The sequence below is a fragment of the Nycticebus coucang genome, chromosome 4 (assembly GCF_027406575.1).
Source record: "Nycticebus coucang isolate mNycCou1 chromosome 4, mNycCou1.pri, whole genome shotgun sequence".
Taxonomy (NCBI): Eukaryota; Metazoa; Chordata; class Mammalia; order Primates; family Lorisidae; genus Nycticebus; species Nycticebus coucang.
Genome location: NC_069783.1, coordinates 95,232,760 through 95,254,940, shown reverse-complemented (window position 1 = coordinate 95,254,940; position 22,181 = coordinate 95,232,760).

Genomic DNA, 22,181 nt, shown 5'->3' with positions numbered 1-22,181 from the left:
TGGGGAAGGATGGTTGGAGGAGAAGAATGAGATGATTGCACCAGACCTGCAGCAGTGAGCAGATCAGTCCTGAGCTACGCCTCGGTGGGTGCCAGGACGACCCAGCTGAGATTGTTCAAGTCCTGGAAACCAGACACAGCTCCAGTGAGGGACAACGGCTTAGGGATAGACTTGGAATCAGGAAGAGCAAGCAGGATAGAGTTGACAGAGCTCTCAGAATCATGAAATTCTGCAAGAGAAGATCTGGAGCTGCAGTTGATGTCTTGGGCATAGCCACATCTGGGAGGCATGAATGGTGCTGGGGTTGTCAGACCAGAAACTGGAGAGAGAAAGTCATCTTGTTGGTCTTGGACAAAGTTTGAGCAGTAGTCTCATGGTTTTAAGAGCCTGAGATCTAGAGTCAGATCTGTGTCCCACACCCAGTTTTGCCATGTTGGTGGCCTTGGGCAATTGACTTAAGTTAGCTGATATTAATTTCCTCATCTGCAAATGGTAATGAGCTATGAACTGGCATGAACCTTGAGAATGCTTGTAAAATGCCTCGTCCAGTGTCCTGGGCAAGTTTTTGCCCTGTGAATGTTAGTTATTAGCAATAGTATGGGATGGTGGTGAAGGCAAAATGTTTGGAGGGTGTATCAGTCAGGCCAGAGTAGGGCATGCTCAGTAATAAACAACCCCAAACCTCAGTGACTTATGATAACAAGAATCTACTCTTTATTCAATGGGCATGTCTACCACATTTTGGCTGGGGCTCTGACCCATACCATCTTCATTCTGGAATTCAAAACCTGTCTCTGGAGATCACTGTAGCAGAAGGATAAGACCACAGCCAAAGAGCATCATGGCTTTTATAGTTTCTTCTCTGAAGTAGCACATGTCACTTTTGCTCACATTTCACTGGCCATGGTCACATGGCTGTGCCTGAATTCAGTATAACAGGGAAGTATAATCTTACCTCAGGGAGGAATAACTAACGTGAGTGAGCAGTAATTCAGGTGACCAGCAGAGGAGACCTTAGATGCTTGGCAAGTGTCAGTCTTGGCTTTTCTCAGATGTCTATTCTAGAAAGGTTTTGGTATAGATTTGACCAAGCTGGAGACTCTAGGAAGGTGAACAAAGGCTCTCTTTCGATGCTGCTTAGGTATGAAGCAGAGGCTGTGGGTGTCCTGCGACCCCTGCTGCCCATATTCAGGTTATGTGGGAAGCGCTAGAGACTTAAGGCCCTGGAGCTATCCTCAACCAATCACTTACGGGAGTTGGTTTTTAAATACCCTGGATCCCTTCACCCCCAAGTGGGATAATTCTGTGTCACTGCCACTCAGAGATCTCCAGGAGGATTAAGTCACCCTTATGAGGCAGTCTGATTTCCCCTTATTGTCTGCCTTCCCCTATGTGACTTCTATATTCTGTCACTCATGTTTCCTGGAATCGCCTTGCTGATAAACTACTTGAACTCAAATCTTTGTCTCAGGGTCTGCTTCTGAAGAAACCCAAACTAAGCCAGGCAGTGTGGCACAGAAAGCACGGTAGAATGCATGCATTCAACAATACTGGCTGAGGGTCAAGCATTGCACCAGGCCCGCAGCAGTGAGCAGATCAGGGCCCACCCTCCCAGGGCTTCCAGTCTGGTGAAAACTCAAGAGGACCCCTGAGGGCTTCACAGAGAGAATAACATCAGCACAAAGGTAGTCTCAGGGAGGATCTTTCTGTTAGGGCCATGTGCCCTGAACTCAGAAATCAGGAAGTTTCCAGGAGCTCACCAATGATGAAGACTGGACGGGGAGATATTCTGTTGTCAGGTTATTTGGTGCCTTCTGCTCCATCTCAGAGTGGCAAATATGTTTGGGAACAAAGTGCAGTCTATTTAGAGCAGTTTAGGGCTGGAGTGCTCCAGGAGACCTAAATTTTCTATTATACGGAACTTGGTAAAAGAGTCAGTAGAAAAGTCTATTGTGAGAAGTCTTTCTGTGCCTGTGAGCTAGTTTGTTCTACATCCACAGCACCCTGCCAAATTCTGCTTGCTCTGAAGAATGCAGATCTTCCCTTTCTGCCCCAGAACCCCTACAAGGTAATGATAGGCTCTGTGTGTTCCTCTGGAGATTTGGGGAAAGAGGGACTGAAGGACTTAGAGTTCTGGGGCTACTAACCAGGTGTTGGTGGCAGGTATGCTGCAAGTATTTGTCGAGTGACTGGGTAACTGAAGAGAAGAGAAGCCCCTCTTCCTTGGCTGGATGTTGTTGAGATGACATGTGTTGCCTGGAATCATGGCAGCCATCTTGAACCCATAAGGCAACAAGCCTCATGGCTTGAGCTGTTGACCCAAGTTCTCCTCTGTGCTTAAGCATCCTAAGTGACACAAAGCATGAGAGAGGATCTTCACTTGCATCCCCACTGTAGGCTTCTCTGAAGAAAAAAATGGCATGACCAAGGAGATTTCTCCTTACCTTTTAATATTACTGTATTACCGTCCCCTTAGTAGAAAGTGTGGATGGAATATGCCGGCTGCTCACTAGAACAGAATTATGTGGTCACCGTTATGAAACCGTTGCACAGACATATCAGGCATTCTTCCTTTATCGAGGTGACATAGGCCTAGAGGTTGGCATTTGAAACATGTGGCCATCGAGAAGGAGGAGCCTCACCTCTGCCCTTGTCACATCCATCTCCAGTTTCTGGTGATTTCACCACTTAAACACCTCTTGCTTGCCCATTTCTCACTCTCTCCACTGTCACCATGGCAATTTTTGACCTGAGCAAAGATGATGGCCTCCATTGTTACTGAAAACTCAGGTTTAGCCTCAGTCCTCTCTTATTTTCTTGCCACCACAGCAGCCAGAGTAATCTTTTAAAAGCATAAACAAAATCATTTGTTCCCCTGATGAAAATCTTTGTCTGCCCTTAACTCTTAGACTCTAACATCTCTCAGGAAATAGGTCCAACCCCTTTGCAGGGTGGCAGGCCCCCAGCCGCCCACCTATTTCTTTGCCCTTCTTTGGCCTATTCTCAAGTGCTCAGATGCCACCACACTGGCCTACTCAGAGTCCCCCTTTCACTCACTGAGCCCCCAGGCTCAGAGTGTTTGCACATGTTGTTCCTCCTATCTAGAACCATCGTTCAGCCTCACTTTGCCTGATTAACCCCACCAGGCCTTCAGGAGTTCAGATGTCGCCTCAAGAGAGAAGCTTTCCCTGCCTCTCAAGGGGCTTATTGCATTTGTCACAGATGCTGTTCACATTGATATGTTTAACCAGCACCTGTTTCCATAGCAAGACCACAGTTGCATGAGAACTCCATATTTCTTTTACCATCTTGTCCTCAGGAGGCAGCACAGAATGGGTGCACCCTAAATATTTTGGAATGGATGATTGAAACTGCTTTTCACATTTTAGTTTTCATTGTGTTCTTACCCCCTCGGTCCATCTGATCTTTGGAGGTTATCCCGTCATCTTGAAGACAGAGAAATCAGGGAGGGTACAGTGCTGTCACATGGATTTGTTGTGGGACTGAAGGATGGGGCTGGGAAGAATGGGAGGAAGGTGACAGACATGGGTGGGGAGGATGGATGAGCAAAGGCCTGCAGTGAAAATGCTGTTTCTAGATGGGGGCTCGAGGAGTGAACAGAAACCTGTCTCAGTCACCAGCTACCTAAACTTTAATTAATCAGTTCAACAACCTGTGTGCATGTACTCAGTGACTGGTGTAAAGAAGACACAGCAGGGAGGGACAAGTATACGGCTGACTGATAGCTGCGGCTGCAGGTGTTCTGGGCACTCAGGGAGGCAAACTTCACCCAGGTGGAGGGTGTGAGAAGTACCCAGGCTTCCCAAGGGAGCAGTTTTCTTTTTTTTTTTTTTTATTGTTGGGGATTCATTGAGGGTACAATAAGCCAGTTACACTGATTGCAATTGTTAGGTAAAGTCCCTCTTGCAATCATGTCTTGCCCCCATAAAGTGTGACACACACCAAGGCCCCACCCCCCTCCCTCTGTCCCTCTTTCTGCTTCCCCCCCATAACCTTAATTGTCATTAATTGTCCTCATATCAAAATTGAGTACATAGGATTCATCCTTCTCCATTCTTGTGATGCTTTACTAAGAATAATGTCTTCCACTTCCATCCAGGTTAATACGAAGGATGTAAAGTCTCCATTTTTTTTAATGGCTGAATAGTATTCCATGGTATACATATAACACAGCTTGTTTTCAAGGACACACGAGGGGAGCACCGGAGAAGCACCGCACCTCTGATAGTAGGAAGAATTCAGTGCCCTGCAGGGGGCTTGATGGTTGGAGGGGACAGTGGGTGTGGGGCCAGATACCAAGGTCCCTGCACACCAAAGCACTCAGGCTCTATCCTGACTGTCACTGGGAGCCCCTGGAAAGGTAGGGAGGGCCCTGGTCTCATTGCATTTATTTCTCAGTGTAGCTGCTTGAATGATTGCAGGGAGTTGAAGGGTGGCCTCCCCCACAAAAGATGCCTGTGTTCTAGGGCCTTCTTTGGAATAAAGGGTCTTTGCAGATGTAATGAAATTATGGATCTTGAGATGAGATTATTGTGGGTCAGGTTGGGCCCTAAATCCAATGCCAAGTGTCCTAATAACAGAAGGGGAGAAGCCATACTGAAAGAAGGAGCCCCTGTTAGGAGGCAGAGATGGGAGTTTTACAGCCACCAGCCACAGGATACCTGGAGCCCCCAGAAGATGGAAGAGGCAGGTAGGAAGGATTTTTTCCCCCTGAGCCTTGAAGGGAGAATTGCTTGGCTGACCACTGATTTTGGACTTCTGGTCTTCAGAATTGTTAAGAGAGTAAATTTCTATTCTTTTTACGTCACCCAGTTTGAGGTTCTTTGTTACTGCAGACCTAGAAAATTAGTACAGGGATTTTTCCAAAATAAAAATCTAAAAGTGTCATTCCTCTGTGGATAGGGCTCATGAGGTCCCCATGTGTGCAGCAATGAGCAGTGCTCCGGGTGCTGCCCACACGGCTCTGCCTGTTCTGCCCTCTCGGCACTCTGTTCTGCCCTCTCACTGGCACTCTGGCTCCAGCCCAGTGAACCTCTGCAGACCCTGTTGGACTCTGTTGCCTCTAGGCCTTTGCTGTGGCTATTTCTTCAGCCTAGAATATTCTTCCCCACCTGGCTCCCAACTGGCCTCTCCCAAATTAAGCTCTGCCATCTCTTCCCAATGATCTCTCTGACCTTGGCTTGACTGTCACCTCCTCCAGGAAGCCCTCCTCCACCTCCCAGGCCAGTAAGGGGGCCTCCCGTGGGCTGTCAGAGAATTTGTCACATGGTATTGAGAACTGACTCAGAGAAAGACCTATCTTGTTCCAGCATAATCCTGGGAATGTGGCCCAGGGTTGGATGATAGAAGCTACTCAGTTATAATCTTTTGAATGAATGGGTCAGACATGGCACAGCCTGAGCTAGAAGTAGTGTGCTGGAGTAAAGTAGGTGGTTGCAGGAAGAGATGTGGGGAGGGAGAATAACCAGGGCTTAGTGACTGCTGTGGGGGTCGGAGGCGATTACAGTGAAGAATAACCCCTGTTGTCTGGCTGGTGCCTGGGGGATGGTGAGGTCATTGGAATGGGAAAGATAAGGGTGGCAGTGGGCTATCAATTTGAGTGCATCAACCAAGAATTCACAGAGCCCTTGACTTCTGCGCAGAGGGGGAATTGTTTTTTCCTTGGAGGCATGGGTGGGGGCCATTCCACTCAGAAGTGGGTGTCTTCCTGTTAAAATGCCCTGGTGTGTCTTACACCATGAGAGGAGACTCAGATAAGGGCCACTGGTAGCACGTGTGAGGAAGTGCTACCTCAGGCAGAGGTACCATTCCTGGCCTGCAGGTGGTGACAGCAAACATTCCAGGTCACAGCAGGTGCAAACAACTGCTCCAAAGTATCACCAAAGATACTTAAAGACAGAAATCTTTAAAGTTGGAGTAACTGAGTCATTCAAAGATGGACAAAAGGTCTAGATTTCATGAGTGTCCCTGGATCATTTTAACTGTAGTCATAGTCTCACCCAGATGGCCCAGAGCCTGCTGCAGGCTTCAGTTGACTTGTCCCCTCACATGGATAAGACCTTACCTGTGCCCCACACCTTGTATGAATGTGTGGAAAATTGGGTTTGGGGGGAGTGGAGTCAGTACATAGAGAGAGGCCTCTGACATGTTGGTATGGTCATGTTGTCTAATTCATAAAGACCTTTTAAAAATATAACTTTGAAAAAAGATACACATTATACAATATTATTCAGTGTTAAAAAGGAAGGAAATTTGGACACACACTACAACTTGTTTAAGCCTTGAGGACATTATGCTGAGTGAAATAAGACAGTCACAGAAATACAAAGACTATATGATTCCATTTGTGGGAGGGACCTTGAGTCATCAGATTCATAGAGACAGAAGGTGGAATGGTGGTTGCCACGGGCTGGGCAAAAGGGATAGGGAGTTAGTGATTAATGGGTGCAGAGTTTCAGTTCAAGAGGATAAAAAAGTTTTGGAGATGGATGATTGTGATGGTTGCATGACTTCATGAATATACTTAATACCCGTGAACTGGGCACTTAAAAATGGTTAAAATGGTAAATTTAATGTCATGTATCTTTTAGCACAATATGAATGGGAAAAAAATATAAAACTTTTTTGAAGAGCTAGAATTTCTATCCAACATTTACCAGACTTTTTAATAAGCTAAGGAGTGAAAAATAAATAACTTCAAACATTGTGGAAAGAGAGCTTCAGAACTCTCTACAAGGTGTATAAAAGAAAACATTCCAATGTGGATGGAGAGGAATGAAGGAAAGGAGTGTGGATCTGGGAAGAGGACCATGGAGACAGGAGTGTATGTGGTCCAGTTCCATGCCTTGTCCACTGAATGTCACAGAGGTGGGGATTTATACCATATCTGTGCTAAAGTTAATGGTTCCATTACAGTGTAATCAATTATTGTTAGAGCTACTGAATGAGCTACACATAGTTCCCATCCTGCAATGAGGGCTTGGACAGTCTTGAGTCTTCTCTCTACGGACTCGATGAAGTCTAGAGCTAGGACCTTCTCTTGGTATAGTTCCCAGCCTATCTCCCCATCATATCTACGTAGTCTATCAGGGATCTCCACTAAAACTCCCTGTGATGATGAAAATATTGTCTAATCAGCACTGTTCAATACGATGGTTACTGAACACTTGAGATGTGACTACTGAGACCGAGGGATGAAATTTGAAATTGTATTTAAATGTAAGTTCAAATAGCCACATGGTTAGTGACTACCATTTTGGACTGCCTAGGCTAGATTCTAATTCTAGCGTGGGTATCATGCATTACCTGCCCTCCAGATTGAATTAGAACTCCCCAGATGGCTTTGGGCTGGCTGATGTCTGTTACATGGGCCATCAAGAGTCCTCGCTCCTTCTTAGGAGTTGGGGAGGTATGATGATGTGGTGGTGTGGTGGCGGGGGAGGGCAGAGGAAGCAGGAACTAGGGCAGCCTTGGAGGTCAGGTCCTGTGCAGAGCATAAGGGGACTGACTGTTCTCTCAGTGCTCCCAGGAGTGGTATTGAGCAAGAACCGTTGCAGGTGGCCAGGGGAAAAATGAATTAATTGTGTTCCATACATGCCTCAGGATCTCAGTGCCTGCTTTTCTCCTGGAACTGGGGTTGAGAAGGACTGGTCTAAAGATAAGGCTCTGAAAAGTAAAAATGATGCACTGAATTCAACCTTCTCATCCCTTTCAAAGACATTATTCTTGGACCTACAAAAACACAGCAGGTGTCAGAATGCAGTGACAGCCTGGGGTATGCCAAGTCTCCTGATATAGGACTTGCCTGATGACTCTTGGTACATAAGAAAAGTCTTTTATTTCATCCTCCAAGAAAGCAATTCCAGCCAACCTCCAAGCTTTGACCATCCTGGTTTTCTTCATCATCACCTACATCCCATCTTCCTCACCATCACTGTCCTCAGTATACTAGAATGGACCTGATTTTAGGTGATTGTGCCAGGACCCAAATGGTTATGATCTTAAACCCTTCAAGAGTTTCCAAGTACAGGCAGAGACACAAGCATGTAGGTCATGCTTGGCACATAAAACCTATCCTGAGAACTTATGTATAAATCAACTCCTAGCCTTATGACAACACATAGCTTACTCTTTAATAGAATACAGAAAAATATGATGAAGAAAAGAGATACATACACATGTGTGCAAGAAAAGATATATATGTATATATGTGTGTGTAAGATTCAGAAAATATGGAACTAGAAACTCAAAAAAGCACAAATGAAAAGTTCAAGTCTCTTTCCCTTCTTTCTCAGTTCTCCCTTCAGAAGGTAACTCTTATATTTTCTTGATTCCTTCCAGAAATTAAAGAAATGTGACTGCATGTTGAAGTGTTCATGTCCATACACATCCATACACATAATTTCCAGGGGGATCAAAATATATAGGCATAAAGACTGGCCTTTTCACGTGCTGTGTGTGGAGGAGATCTTTACTCTCAACACATGGAGACTCCCCTCCTTCTTTGTTCTGGCTGCAGAATTTTCCATCAAACAGCACTATGGGTTGAACTGTCTACCTGCCACTGAATATACATAACCTCAATATCTCAAAATATGACCTTGTCTGGAGAAAGGATATTTGTGGAGGTAATCAAGTTAAAATGAGATCATTAAGGTGGGCCCTCCTAGAAAAGCACAGATGTTCTTATAGAAGAGGGGAATTTGCACATAGACATGGACATACACACAGGGAAGATGATGGGTGGACACAAGGAGAAGATGGCCATTTACCAGCCAAGGAGAGAGGCCTTAGGAGAAACCAACCTGGCCAACACTCTGATCTTGGACCTCCAGCCTCCATAACTGTGAGACAATAAATCTTTGTTATTTAAGTCCCCTTGTCTGTGGTGCTTTGTCATGGCAACATGAACAGACTGATCTATGTAGTGTAGGGTGTGTCCTAATTTGTCTAACTGGTCCCTGTTACGAGCACTTAGAATTCCATGAATGGATCAAAAGAATATTTCTAATGTATTAGGTAAACTGTAATGGAAAGAACTCCTTCCAGTAAGTTCTTTTTTTTAATAGAACAAACAATAACTTATTCTTTCATTTTTCAGACTGGATTATTTATTTGTATTGCAACATGTCCAGCTTTCTTAAAGTGAGCCCACCTGTGAACAAGACGCCCTCACAGGTGAACAGGTACAATCACAGAGGTTTCACATCTCACAGTGAGGACATGAATGAAGGAGAGTCAGGTGACATTATTAGTAATATTTTAGTTGCAAGTAACAGAAACTTCACTTGAACCAGCCTAAGGGAAAAAGGAAACCAATTTTAAGGTTAGCTGTCTTGCAGGATCTAAGGATAGCTGGGCTGCAGGGACAACAGACCAGGAACCAGACACCCTCAGAACCCTCTCTCTGCCACTTTAGTCCTGCTCCTCTCTGAACATTTGATTGATTTCCCTCCTTTTCTAGGGATCAACCTCCCCAGATTTTGTGGCCTGCCTTTGAAAAGACTCTGATGGGCTCAGCTTGGGACAGGTGGTCATGCTAGGACCCACGTCAAGAGAGAGACTCGCTGGTACTGACCTAATGGCAACCTTGGGAGCCCTTTGGATGACGAGAGGGCAGAGGTGTGAGGGTAGGGGCTAGATATTATCACTCTAAAGGGGCATGTCTGAGCAGACAGCAGCCTCCTATTTGTTTTGGATGAAAAATACCTGGAAGAGGTGCCGTTTCTGCAGTGCTATCATTTGGAGAAAACCTCAGGCTTTGTGATGCCCTCCCTGAGGGCTCTGGTTGTGCATCTCTGTAGGCTCAGAGAAGACCCTCTACCCAAGCAGAGGCACCTCAGACAGTCAGAGCCCACCAAATGCACCCCTCTTCTGCAGCTGTTCGATCCCTCTGGGCAGAAGGGGGGAACAGCAGGCATGATTGTTGAAACCAGGCCGGGCTCTGCCTGCAGGAAAATCTGGGCTGTGGCGGCGGTTCAGCGTCTGCCAAGCGAAATACCAGTTAGGAGATGTCACTGGCATGCAATTTAAAGAATAACTTGACTAGTACTTGAGGTTATTTAGAAAAATACCTTTGGTCACATGCTTTCCAGAATGTTATGTACTTGAAATGAATCATCTCTCCCCAGCCCAGAGCAGATTTAATTACAATCCCCTCCCATGTTACTTCTTTTAAAACTTGACCTTCTTTTCTGGTTGCTATTCAAATTCGGCAAAATATCAACTTGGTTTTCTTTTTTGGAAGCCGAGGAGGAATCTTTCTATAGCTGAACAGTTTCAGACAAGAAGAAGGGACCGAGCTCCACAGGGAGAAAGCTCATAATATAGATGGCAGCAGATTACCTTTACTAACTGGGAAAATGTCATTTATTTTTGTGGGCTGTAAGATAATTTGTCTCAAGACCGTACCCAGCTTGTCAGTGAAAACAAACATCTGAGGTTCCTCATAACCTGGTGAGATGATGCCAGCCACTCATGCTTGATGTGTTTGTCTCCAGGTGAGGTTCATATTCAATGCTAGGATTTTAGGGATGACATACTTGACACTTTGCTTTTCTCAACCTGAGCATCCTAGCTTGCCTGTGACATTATATTTGGAGAACCACCCACTCTAGGGTGGTCTCCCATCCAAGCCCCAAGGCAAGGCACCTCTGGCTTGCCCCAGCACGGTATGTTCAACAGGTGAAAATTCTGCTCTCAGGCCTAAAGTTGCTTCTGCTAGGACCCTCCGATCCTCGTGGTATGATGTGGGCTCCAGAGTCAGACAGAACAGCTATCGCATCTCAGCCCTGCTGTTCACCTAAGCTCTCTGAGTCTTAGGCTCCTCCTTGGTCAAATGGGGATAATAATAATAATAGCACCCACGTCATAGAACTGTTATAAGGATTAAATGAGATAATCTAGGTGCCTGCAGCAAACTGGGATTTCAGTGGATAGGAGTCTGTTCTGTGATGACTACGACACTCAGCTCAAACCAGAATCAGGCAAGTTCTGGCAGTAAAGCAAAAAGCAAAGGTTTCCAGTTGTAAATTTATAATAACGAGTATTTTAGACTTCTAGAATGCTTGTACTTTGTAGCGCAAGCACACCAATCCCTGCATTTTATCTGTCCTCAATCCCCACGAAAGAGGCAGGGCAGTGGCATCAGCCCAGTCTGTGGAGGAAGCAGCCGAGGCTCACACACCCTCACTGGTACAGTCCAGCACCAAGGGGAAGGGATTGATCGTGCACAGGACATTGCAGTGGGACAGACTGCAGGACAGGGTGCCCTTGGGTGTGCAGGATGAGGGGAGAATCTGACAGCAAGACATTTGGACCAGATTTTAAGCTCCTGAGCACAGAAACTGCAGCTCAAGTTCCTTCATAAGCATTACAGTTCCTAGCCTAGCATGGGCTCTACATCCAGTAGGTGCTCAGCAAATACCTTCTCTGCCCATAAACCCACTCTCTGAGGCCATGCCTAGGTTGCCCTGGGCAGCCTTTGTGACTAACCATTCACACTTTAAAAGTTATAAATCAACCAAAGTGGTTATTCCTCTCAAGTGCCAGGATGGGCTTAATAGAGTGGCCTCTAACCCGGGACCTGCAGATGACCTAGAGCCAAGAAAACAAGTCCTGGGGTCAGACTTGGGCAGGTTCATGACCTTCTCTGAGCCTCAGTTTAGCCATCCGTAAAGCAGTATCAATAATATTCACCTGGTAAGATTTTTGTGATTGAGAAAAAATGGATATAAAGCAACTGGCACATGATAGAAACCTAACAATGTTGCTTAGTCTTTTTCAACCTGCTTTTTGGTTTCCAGTAGTTGAATTGTTCTCATCTCCGAATGTTAAACGAACATTGCATGATTCAATAAAATGTTGGAGTTTTCGCTCTTGTTTTCCTTATATTTCAAATTAGTTGTTAGAACTGGCAAGATATTGACCTCGGAGAACCACATTAGTGTGTGATGTCAGTTGGGAGTTGATCAAAATCGATTGGCCTCATAGAGGCTCTCACAGTGACAGAGTGACAGTGAGGGAATGTTCAACTTGGTCAGGAATTCCATCTTCCCAAAGAGCCACCACAGGCTCCCTGGGATCCAGAACCTTCCATTCTTTCCTAACCCCCAGACTCCTTCTCCCCCAGGTATTATCCTCCCTCCTCCCCTCCCTCTAAGAATCAAGCTTGGGAGGGGCATACGCTCACTGGCAAAGGCACTTTCGGCTATAAGATTAAAGTTGTTTTCCCCACAGGTATTTGAGATAGGCTATGTGCAGGAACTGGGTCTTGAACCGGATGAGTAAATCAACCAGTAGTGACGTCTGCTATGTTCTGTATCATTTTTGCAGTCACAGCCAAGGTGATTGGTAGCTGTGCACGCCGCAGAACTCCCAGCTGCCCCCTTCATGCCTCTCAATTATTCCTGTGCATCAGCCCACCTTCCCCACCTGCACCGAGAAACCTTAGCTGGCCCTGACTCACCCTTACCCTAGAGTCCTTTAAACACATGCCATTTATTGTCACAATTCAGGGAGAAAAACAAGAGGCTAGAAAGAAGGCAATCCCCCTTAGGGTGAGACGGCAGGGGATGGCCTCTCTGAGGAGACTGCCTCTCCACAGAGACCAAGGGGGTGTAAAGGGGGGAGTCACGGCAGGTTGGGGTTGAGGGCCCCAGGGTGAGGAAACAGCCCCCATGGTGGCCTGTGGTGGGAATCTGTGCAGAGGGGTGAGATCTGAGTGAGAGAAGGCAGGTGGACTGTGCTTGGAGAGGTAGGCAGGGTACTGATATATGCCTTTTAGGTCTTGGGGGGCTTTTTTTTGAGACAGAGTTTTACTCTGTCTCCCTGGGTAGAGTGCCATAGCGTCATAGCTCACAGCATCCTCCAACTCTTGGGCTCAAGAGATCCTCTGTGCCTGCTACAACACCTGGCTAGTTTTTCAATTGTTAGTAGAGATGGGGTCTCACTCTTGCTCAGGCTGGTCTCTGACTCCTGAGCTCAGTGACCCACCTGCCTTGGCCTCGCAGAGTGCTGGGAGTACAGGTGTGAGCCACAGCCCCTGGGCCAAGTTTGAGGCTTTGACTCAAACTGTGTCTGGGAACTGGGGCCAGAGAGGAGGGGAAGCACCTTGGCTGTGACACACAATAAAAGGGCAAAAGGGAAGATGGACTGAGGCAAAGGAGAAGCTTTTGGCTGGAGGAAACCAACTGCTGAGCCATGCTCACCAGGATAAGGCCAGTAGCTAGGAGCAGCTGGCATTGGGGATGGGCATGTAGCATTGGGCTGGATGCTGCCGACAGGGAGTTGGCCTCTCCAGAAAGCCCTCCTTTGGGGGAAGTTTTGCTTATATTTTTAGGGAACAATTTTCTCAGCTTTATGTTCGAAGCAGAATTTATCACTAAGTCTTCATGTAAAGGACATTGAGTTATACATAGAACAATATGTCCGTTATCAGTCTTGATGAAGATTTCAAAAATAGTAAGTTTTATGTCTCTTGACATTGGTATTTTCTTACCTCCCCAATGACAGTTAGACCTGTATACTGAAGACCTATAGCCCAGTGCTGAATATGTGACCCTCCTGTTGATGGATGGATGATTTACTTTTATTTTATTTATTATTTTTAAGCTTTTTGCTTAGGACACTGACATTGGCACTTGAGAAAAATGAAGCTCCCAAGATATACTTTTGCTCGGGAAATAGATAAGCCTTTGTGGGAAGAGCTCTTTCCTAACCCCCTGGAAGCAATCTATTTATACCCTGAAATCCGAGTTTTTAGGGAAATGTATCGTTATTATAGCTTGCATAACCACCGTTGTGTCAGAGAACTCTTTCTACTGTCCCAGAATCATCAAAACCATGTTCCGAGGCCTCCGTCCTGACAGGTGGAGTTTGCACACTGTATTCTCCAAGCGTTCACTGTGCACCAACTTCCCCGTAACTCTTTCAGCAGCCTCTTTGTTCTAGGACTGTGCAATCCCATGACAAAGAGGAGACCTTATTGCTAACATTGCCTGTTAATGATTGTGGATACAGCCCTGCAAGCCTCCAAAGTCATTTCTCCCGGCTCTAACTGCAGGTGAGACCACCACAGCAGATAACATCAGCTCAAATCAAGTGGAGCTGACAGAGAGGCTGAGTGCCTCTCGTGTGTGTATATGTGTGTGTGTGTGTGTGTGTATAGGGAGGGGTGGAGTCTGAGCAATTCCAGCCTCAGGAGGGTAAGGTTTGGAACATAGACGAACGCAGGGAAGGTCAGGAGTGTCCCGGAGGAAGGGCTGGATTGAGAAAAGGCAGCTGAGGGAAAGGCAGATTGCAATGGGCTGAGGCCACCTGGCAGTGAGAGGGCTGACCCTGGGGAAGGATGTGGGGGGAAAAGCTGTGAGGCTGAGTCCTGCTGGGCAGGACAGTGGGTGGGGTAGGCTATGAGAGAATGCCAGAAAGGTAAAGGTGGGTGCAGCCAAGATTGTAGAGAGCCTGGTAAAGGAGTTCGGACTCTGATCTCAATTAAGTGGTCACCAGACCTCTGGATTTCACAGATCATTGTTTTGTTTTAATAGATGTAAGGTAGAAAGGAATTAAGTGGGTTGCCAATTTAATTTTGCCATGTAAAGACACACAAGTAACCTCCATCTACTATCATCCTGCTTTTATAAATGAAAGGAAATTTTAACATCTTTCAGGAAAAAAAATAGGAAGAATGAAATGTCAAAATAGAGAACAATTCTGGGAAAGGACATTTCTTAGACATTTCTCCCATGTTTGCCTAAAACTGAGAGCACCACCCTAAAATGGCGTGTCACACAGGCCAGCTCTGCCTTGGGCACCTGGGGTGGGGTGCAGGCTGGGGGGCCTGGAGACATCTCAGTCCTGTGGTCTGAACCCTTTCTCCTCCTATAATCCCAGCCTCCAGTACTGCTACCTTGTCATTGTGTCCCATGGACCGTGCATGACTGCCCGGCTGTGCCCTGGCTTCTGACTCTTACCCTCCCGGCCAGTCCTCCACGCAGCAGCCAGGATGGGCCATGTTCCTCTCCTGCCAATATCCTTCCACAGCTGGGGACTTGGCAGCGGACACGGGCACAGCATGAAGTCCAACTCTAGAGCCCAGGTCCCCTCGAGTGGCATCTGTCTGCACCTCTGACCTCACTGGCCCTCCCAGCTCCCAGGGCCACCGGCTGCATGTGTTTCTGCCCCTCCAGGGAGCCCCATTCTTGGTCGTCACCTCCTTGGTTGTCTCTTCCCCTGTCTGGAACATGTTCCTCCTGCTCTCTGCCTGGGAGCTCCTCCTTACCCTGAGGCCGTGGCCGAAATAGAACTTGCACGTGATCCTTTCTGGGGTCCCACACCCCTGCTGCCTCTCTCTCCTCACCTGTGCTCTCCTTTCACAGCCGTGATTATAGTTTGAGTGTTCAGGGCTCCCAAGATCACACGTTAGGTTTGCTGGAAGGACCATAGGACTTGGTGTACAGCTGTATGCACAGCTAAGATTTATGGCTGTGATGTAGGAAAGGTACACTGCCAGGTCACATGGGAAAAGAGGCAGCATCTGGAAATCCATGTGATGCTTATTGCCCCCCTCCACCCCATCCCCCATCACAATGGGCCCTGCAGAGCGCACTCCTCCCCCAGCAGTGAAAATGCAGCCACTTGTGCATGAGGTTTCTGTCCTGGAGAGCCCACTGAAGACTCAGAACCCAAAGTTTTAAATGGGGTCTGGCCACTGAAGTGCCCTCTGCTTACCATGTACCAAAATCCCAGACACCCAGTGAAAAGGAAGGTATTCAGCCTTTTCAGCAGGTATCCTGCTCCAGGAGACTGACCTTGACACTGGCTGCTTAGTCGAGGCACAGTGGGAGGGAGCTACCTTTTCAGTTGGCTGGGAGCACTGCAGGAGCCAAATTCCCAGACACCAGCCAAGGGCCACCTTGCGAATAGGCCTGCATGTGTAACTCCCTTCTGCACAGTTCATAAAAGCTTTCTTTCTCTCACTCTTTGTGTGTGGTCTATTTCGTCACTAGGCTGTAAGTAGTGGGAGGGCAGGACTCTGGTCTGCCATGTTCACCATTCCAAGCATTTAGTACACAGCAGATGACAAGCTAAGAGCATAAAAGTCAGGCCAGGTGTGATGGCTCACATCTGCAATCCCAGCACATGGGAAGGCCGAGGTGGGAAAATCACTTGAGACCAGGAGTTTGAGGCTGCAGTGAACTCTGATTATACCACTGCACTCCAGTCTGGGTGACAGAGCAAGACCCTGTCTCTTAATAAAGAAAGAAAGAAAAAAAAAGCACATAGAGTGTTCGTAGGGGTCTGATTCTGGTCCACTACTTTTGAGCTGAGTCACTTTGGACCTACTAAGCTCCTTACCCTCTCTTGCACTGAGTTTTCTTATCCGGGACAAGGGGCTAATAGCAGCCCTTCCTCACAGAATTGATACGATTGCCATCTACTTAACAGTTATTTGCTCAGGTGATGCCACCTGAGATAGAGGCCAGGAATTATTTGGCAGCTACAAACATGGAAACCAGGTGTGAATTCTAGAGCTATTTATTAGGGAGAATTGAAAAATAAACAATCAAGCAAACAAAAACTGATTAGTCTCGGAAGGAGAGGAAGGAGGAAAACTGCAGTGTTGAGTCTGAGTGACGGGACGAAGCACAATTGTTGAATTTGGGATGAAGACCCATATATAGACCACGTAGGATAGGTTCTCAGTCTCCCCTTCCTCTTGGGAGGTGTCCAGATTGGTATCATGGTCTTGATGAGCAACACCCCCCCTTCAGGTGTGTGCTAGCCACTCTGATCTCTGCCTGCTGTGCCCACCTGCCCCAGCCCCTGCTGCTGGCGTGGCCACGTTCTGCTTCAGGAAACCAACTTCCTGGGTCTTGCTCACTGGATGGGAGCAGGTGGCACCAGGCAGCTTAGTGCAGGCTGGCCAGAGGGCTCTGACTCGTGAGCCTGGCTTGAAAGGATGAGCTGGACATCAATGATTTCTTTTCACAGGAACTTGTCTAGCTTACTCCTATCTCTAAGTAACAGGGCTGATTAGACTGAGATTATAAGGTGAAGCAGTCAGGGAAAGCCTTTGTAAGTCACAGTTAGGAAAGAGAAAAAATGGTAGGGTACAGGGTAAAGAAGTGTGGACAGCAGTTGAAAGGCCAAGAGAGGTCTGGTTCCTTAGCTCTGCCTTGGGCCTGGGCAGTTTTCTCCCACCAGCTTCAGTGCATGTGCATTTTATAATTGGAGACAATTTAATCAAGTCACTAAGAGTTTGGACTCAGGGTCTCTAGTGCTAAGACTTGAATAGACTCTGCCTCATGTAAGTTGTGTGACCTCAGGAAAGCCCCTTAACCTCTCTGGACTTCCATTTTCTCAGTTGTTTAATAGAAAGAATTGTATTGCCAATTTCATGGGGTTATTGTGAGACCTAAATGAGATCTGGCCAGTAAATGGTCTAGCATAATTTCTAGTCAAAAATGTTAGACAGTATGGGGCGGCGCCTGTGGCTCAGTTGGCAAGGAGCCGGCCCCATATGCCGAGGGCGGTGGGTTCAAGCCCAGCCCCGGCCAAACTGCAACCAAAAAATAGCTGGGCGTTGTGGCGGGCGCCTGTAGTCCCAGCTGCTTGGGAGGCTGAGGCAAGAGAATCACTTAAGCCCAGGAGTTGGAGGTTGCTGTGAGCTGTGTGAGGCCATGGCACTCTACCGAGGGCCATAAAGTGAGACTCTGTCTCTACAAAAAAAAAAAAAATGTTAGACAGTATTACAATCTAGTCAGCATCACTTAAGAATGGGGGTACGTTCTGAGAAGTGAGTCATTAGGCAATTTTTTTCTTGTGTGAACACCCTAGAGTGCACTTATACAAATGGGTACAGTACAGCCTATACCAAGGGTGTGTGGGCTGCAAACTTGTAGGGCATATCGCTGCATCAAATATTGTAAGCAGCTGTCACACAGTAGGAAGTATAGTCATACACTCATAACCGTGTTTCAGCCAATAACCAACCATACACACAACACATGATCCTGTACGATTCTAATGGTGCTGAAAAATACCTGTTGCCTAGTGATTTGTGTTACAGTTACCTGCGGTATTCAGTATGATAACATGCGATGCAGGTTTACGGCCTAGGTGTATAGTAGACTATACTAGTTAGGTTTGTGCAAGTATAGTCTATAATGTTACTACAGTCATCGAATTGCTTAATGACATGTTTCTCAGGATGCGTCCCAGTTGTTAAGCAACACGTGACTGTATTTATGTATTTAAACATATCTAAACATAGAATAGGTACAGTAAAAATACTGTATGAAAGATAAAAAATGGTACAACTGCACAGTGAACTCTGATTATACCACTCCATTGTAGTCTTCTGGGACCACCATCCTATATCAGGTTGCCATTGGCCAAAACATCATTATGTGGAACATGACTCACAACTCTGTTTTGTGAGATCATGCAGATGTCTCTTTCTGATCATGACAAATCAGAATGCTGGTATGATGGATGAGCCATTCCTCCTGAGGGGGATTCTCTTTTTTTTTTTTGGACAGCGTCTCACTTTGCCACTCTTGGTAGAGTGCCCTGGTGTCATAGCTCACCGCAACCTCAAACTCTTGGGCTCAAATGATCTCCTTGCCTCAGCCTCCCAAGTAGCTGGGACTATAGGCACCCACCACAATGCCTGGCTATTTTTAGAGATGGGGTCTTGCTGAAGCTCAGGCAATCCACCGCCTTGGCCTCCCAGAGTGCTAGGATTACAGGTGTGAAGGAGGGATTCTTATGGGGGAATTATTGTTCTTAATGCTTTGGCTTCCAGGATTCTTCCACCTTACCTGTGCAGAATGCGTAGATTTGTTTAGCAGTACTTTTCTGACAACTGATTTCTTCTCTTTCAAAGCATTCAGAATTCTATTTCCATGGTTACTGCAGTTACAATCCTTCCATCAATTTCCATACAGTCCCTTTGGTGAATTTTATGGTTTCGCTCAGAGTCTGACTATGGATAAAGTATGGTAATAGTCTGCTAACATTTCCCCAACACTCTTATTATTTTGACTGATGTATGTGTATTAATTCTTACAATGTTTAATATGTATGACAAGCATCCAATGATCTATTTAGCATTTGGGACAATGGAGGCCTTTAGAAATTAAGTGGTTGAACACTGGAGTGAAGCAGGAAGCAGGAAGCAGGAACAGACTGGGGTCTTCTTGAGCGATGGGACCTACAAAAATTCACACACAGCTCCTTCTCATTCCCAGCCCCCTACAAAGTTAGAACACCAAGCCTCCTTTATCCATTTGTCAAAGTATCACCCTACCTCTAAGATAGGCCTTTCTATTAAAGTAGTGATGAAAATGACATTTCTTCCCATTACAGAATTTAAACTCATTTTAATGATAGAGCTCTTAAATGTATCCAATGAAATAAAGACTCAGGGGAGTTGGAAGTACATTTTCTTGTATTATGTTCTTACTATGGTTTCCTCTCTCAGATCTTTTTTTATCAGGGAAGCGATGCCCTCTTTGGTTAGTAGAATTGAATACCACCTTTTGAGTGTCAAAAACACAGTCTTTTAGGTTATAGATGAATACCTATGCAAAAAGGATGACTTTTTTCCTAATGCTGACTTCTAATTAGAACATACCAGCCACTTTCTCTCTCCCAGGCTGTTGGATCTGGCTCCCTGCACATTTGGCTTATTCCTGCCTCTCTACCTTCCACCCTTCCAGTTCATCATCTCCTCTGATGCCAGGATGAGCTTTCGAAAACTAGATCTGGTGCTCTTGTGAACAGCTATTGTTGGCTTCTCTCTGACCAGGATAAAATCCAGCATCTTTAGCCCATCTTGGGAGGCCTTTGGGGTTCCTTCCCTCTCCACCCATCTCTTGGTCAAGTACCCACCCTTCTAGCCCCCTCAATTTGCTTCACCCCTGGTGGCTTTCCTTCCTCCGAATGGCCTTTTTCCTTGTGTAGAAAGGTCTGTCTGCTGTTCTATGCCTTTTAGGTCAAGGCACTCCTTAAATCGCCCCATCTCCAATGTCAGCTACTTCTTCCCTTTTCCTCCAAGATGTGTTGTTTACTCCTGTCTCCATAGCACTTATCATGCTGGGACTGTGGATCCGAGGATAGAGACATAGTTGACATAGAATTGTGGAAAGGACTGACCCAAGGAAAATTTGAGAAGAAAACACAAATGTCTCTAGCTTGGCCTCATCTTCTCTTTCCCAACACAGAGCTTGGTGGCTCTTTCTTTTTTTCATTTTAAAAACACTTTATTGAAATATAATTTACATATCATAAATTCACCCATTTAAAGTGTACAGCCTTGAGTACCCATACCACCATTCTGTTTTTCTCTTACAGTATTCAATAAATTTCATGAGCTATTCAATACTTCAGTAGGCTTTGTGTTAGGTGACTTTGCCCAATTGTAGGCTAATGGAAGTGTTTTGAGCACATTTAAGGTTGGCCAGGTTAAGCGATGGTGTTTAGTAGGTTAGGCATACTAAACGCATTTTTTGACTTATGATATTTTCGACTAATGATGGGTTTATCAGGACAGAATCCTATCATAAGTTGATGAGCAGTTATATTCAGAATTGTGTAGTCATTGCTGTAGTCTAATTTTAGAACATTTTTATCACACCAAAAAAAAAAAAATAAAAGTCATTCCCATTAGCAATCACCCTCCATCCTCCCTCTCCCCCAGCCCTAGGTAGTCACTAATCTCTTTTCTGTCTCTGTAGAACTGCTTATTCTAAAAAGAGTCATTCAATATGTGGTCTTTTCTGTCTGGCTTCTTTAACTTAGTATAATGTTTTCAACAGTTGTATGTTTTGTAGCATGTATTAGTATTGCATTCTTCTTTATTGTTGAGTAACATGGCATGGATATAACACTTTTTATTTATCCATTTTTCGGAAGAACATTTGGGTTGTTTCCACCTTTTGGCTATTATAAATAATATTGCTATAAACATTCACATATAATTTTTGTATGGACATATGTTTTCATTTCTTGTGTATATGGTGTATGTAGGAGTGTGTGGTTTAATTTCCAAATTTTTTGTGAATTTACCAAATTTCCTCCAGTTATTTATTTATTTATACTTTAATTTCATTATGGTGAGAGAACATATTTTGTGTGATTTCAATCCTTGTACATTTATTGAGGATTGTTTTATGGCATATTGTCTGTCTTGAAGAATGTTCCCAATAGGCTTTGAATGTTCTCTATAGATGTCTTTTGAGGTCTAGAAACTCTACCATGCTCTTCATGTCTTCTATTTCTTGATAATTTTTATCAGGTGGTTGCATTTATTATTGAAAGAAAGAAATTTCTCAGCTATTATTGTTCACTTGTCTATTATTTCTCTCTTCAATTCTGTCAGCTGTTTTTTTTTTTTTTTTTTTTTGCTTTTGTATTTTTGGGCTCTATTGTCAGGTGCATATATGTTTACAACTTTTTATAATCTTCCTCACAAATTGACTCTTTATTATTACATTTTCCTTTCTGTCTCTAATAATTATCTTAAGCTCTATTTTTGTTTGGTATTAGTATTGCCACGCTATCTTTCTCAGCTTTCTTTTTTACTGTTTGCATGTTTTCTATTCTTTTACTTCAACCTATTTGTGTCTTTGAATCTAACGTGCATCTTTTCTACAAAATCATAGAGTTAGAACTTGCTGTTTTATTCATTCTACTAATCTTCCATTTAAAAGAAGAATTTTGCACTTAACACAATTACTGATAAATATTTATAGTGTGGTATGAGGATGGTTTTCAAGGCTAGAAGGAGCTGGGGAGGAAAGAATGAAGTAGGTCAGAAACAAATTGTGCTGTTCTTATCAACATTCACTGGTGTTTTTTTCTACAAAAAATGCTTCTTGAATTGTTGTGAGCCTTTGGTTACTGTTAAAGTTCTAAAATAGTAGACTTTGACAACTTTTGCCACTATTTCAGTTGCTTTTATAGACTTGCAGATTTACAGAGATCCTCTATCTACAATTCTAGAAGACCAGCCTCTGTATTATTACTTTTTTATATTACATAACTGTTTCCCCCACTAAATGGGGAGGTTTGTTGAGATTACAATCATTTCTAATGCACTGTTTTACCTTCTTTTCCTGATCCAGTATGAACATGTAGCAAGTGCTCAACAAATACTT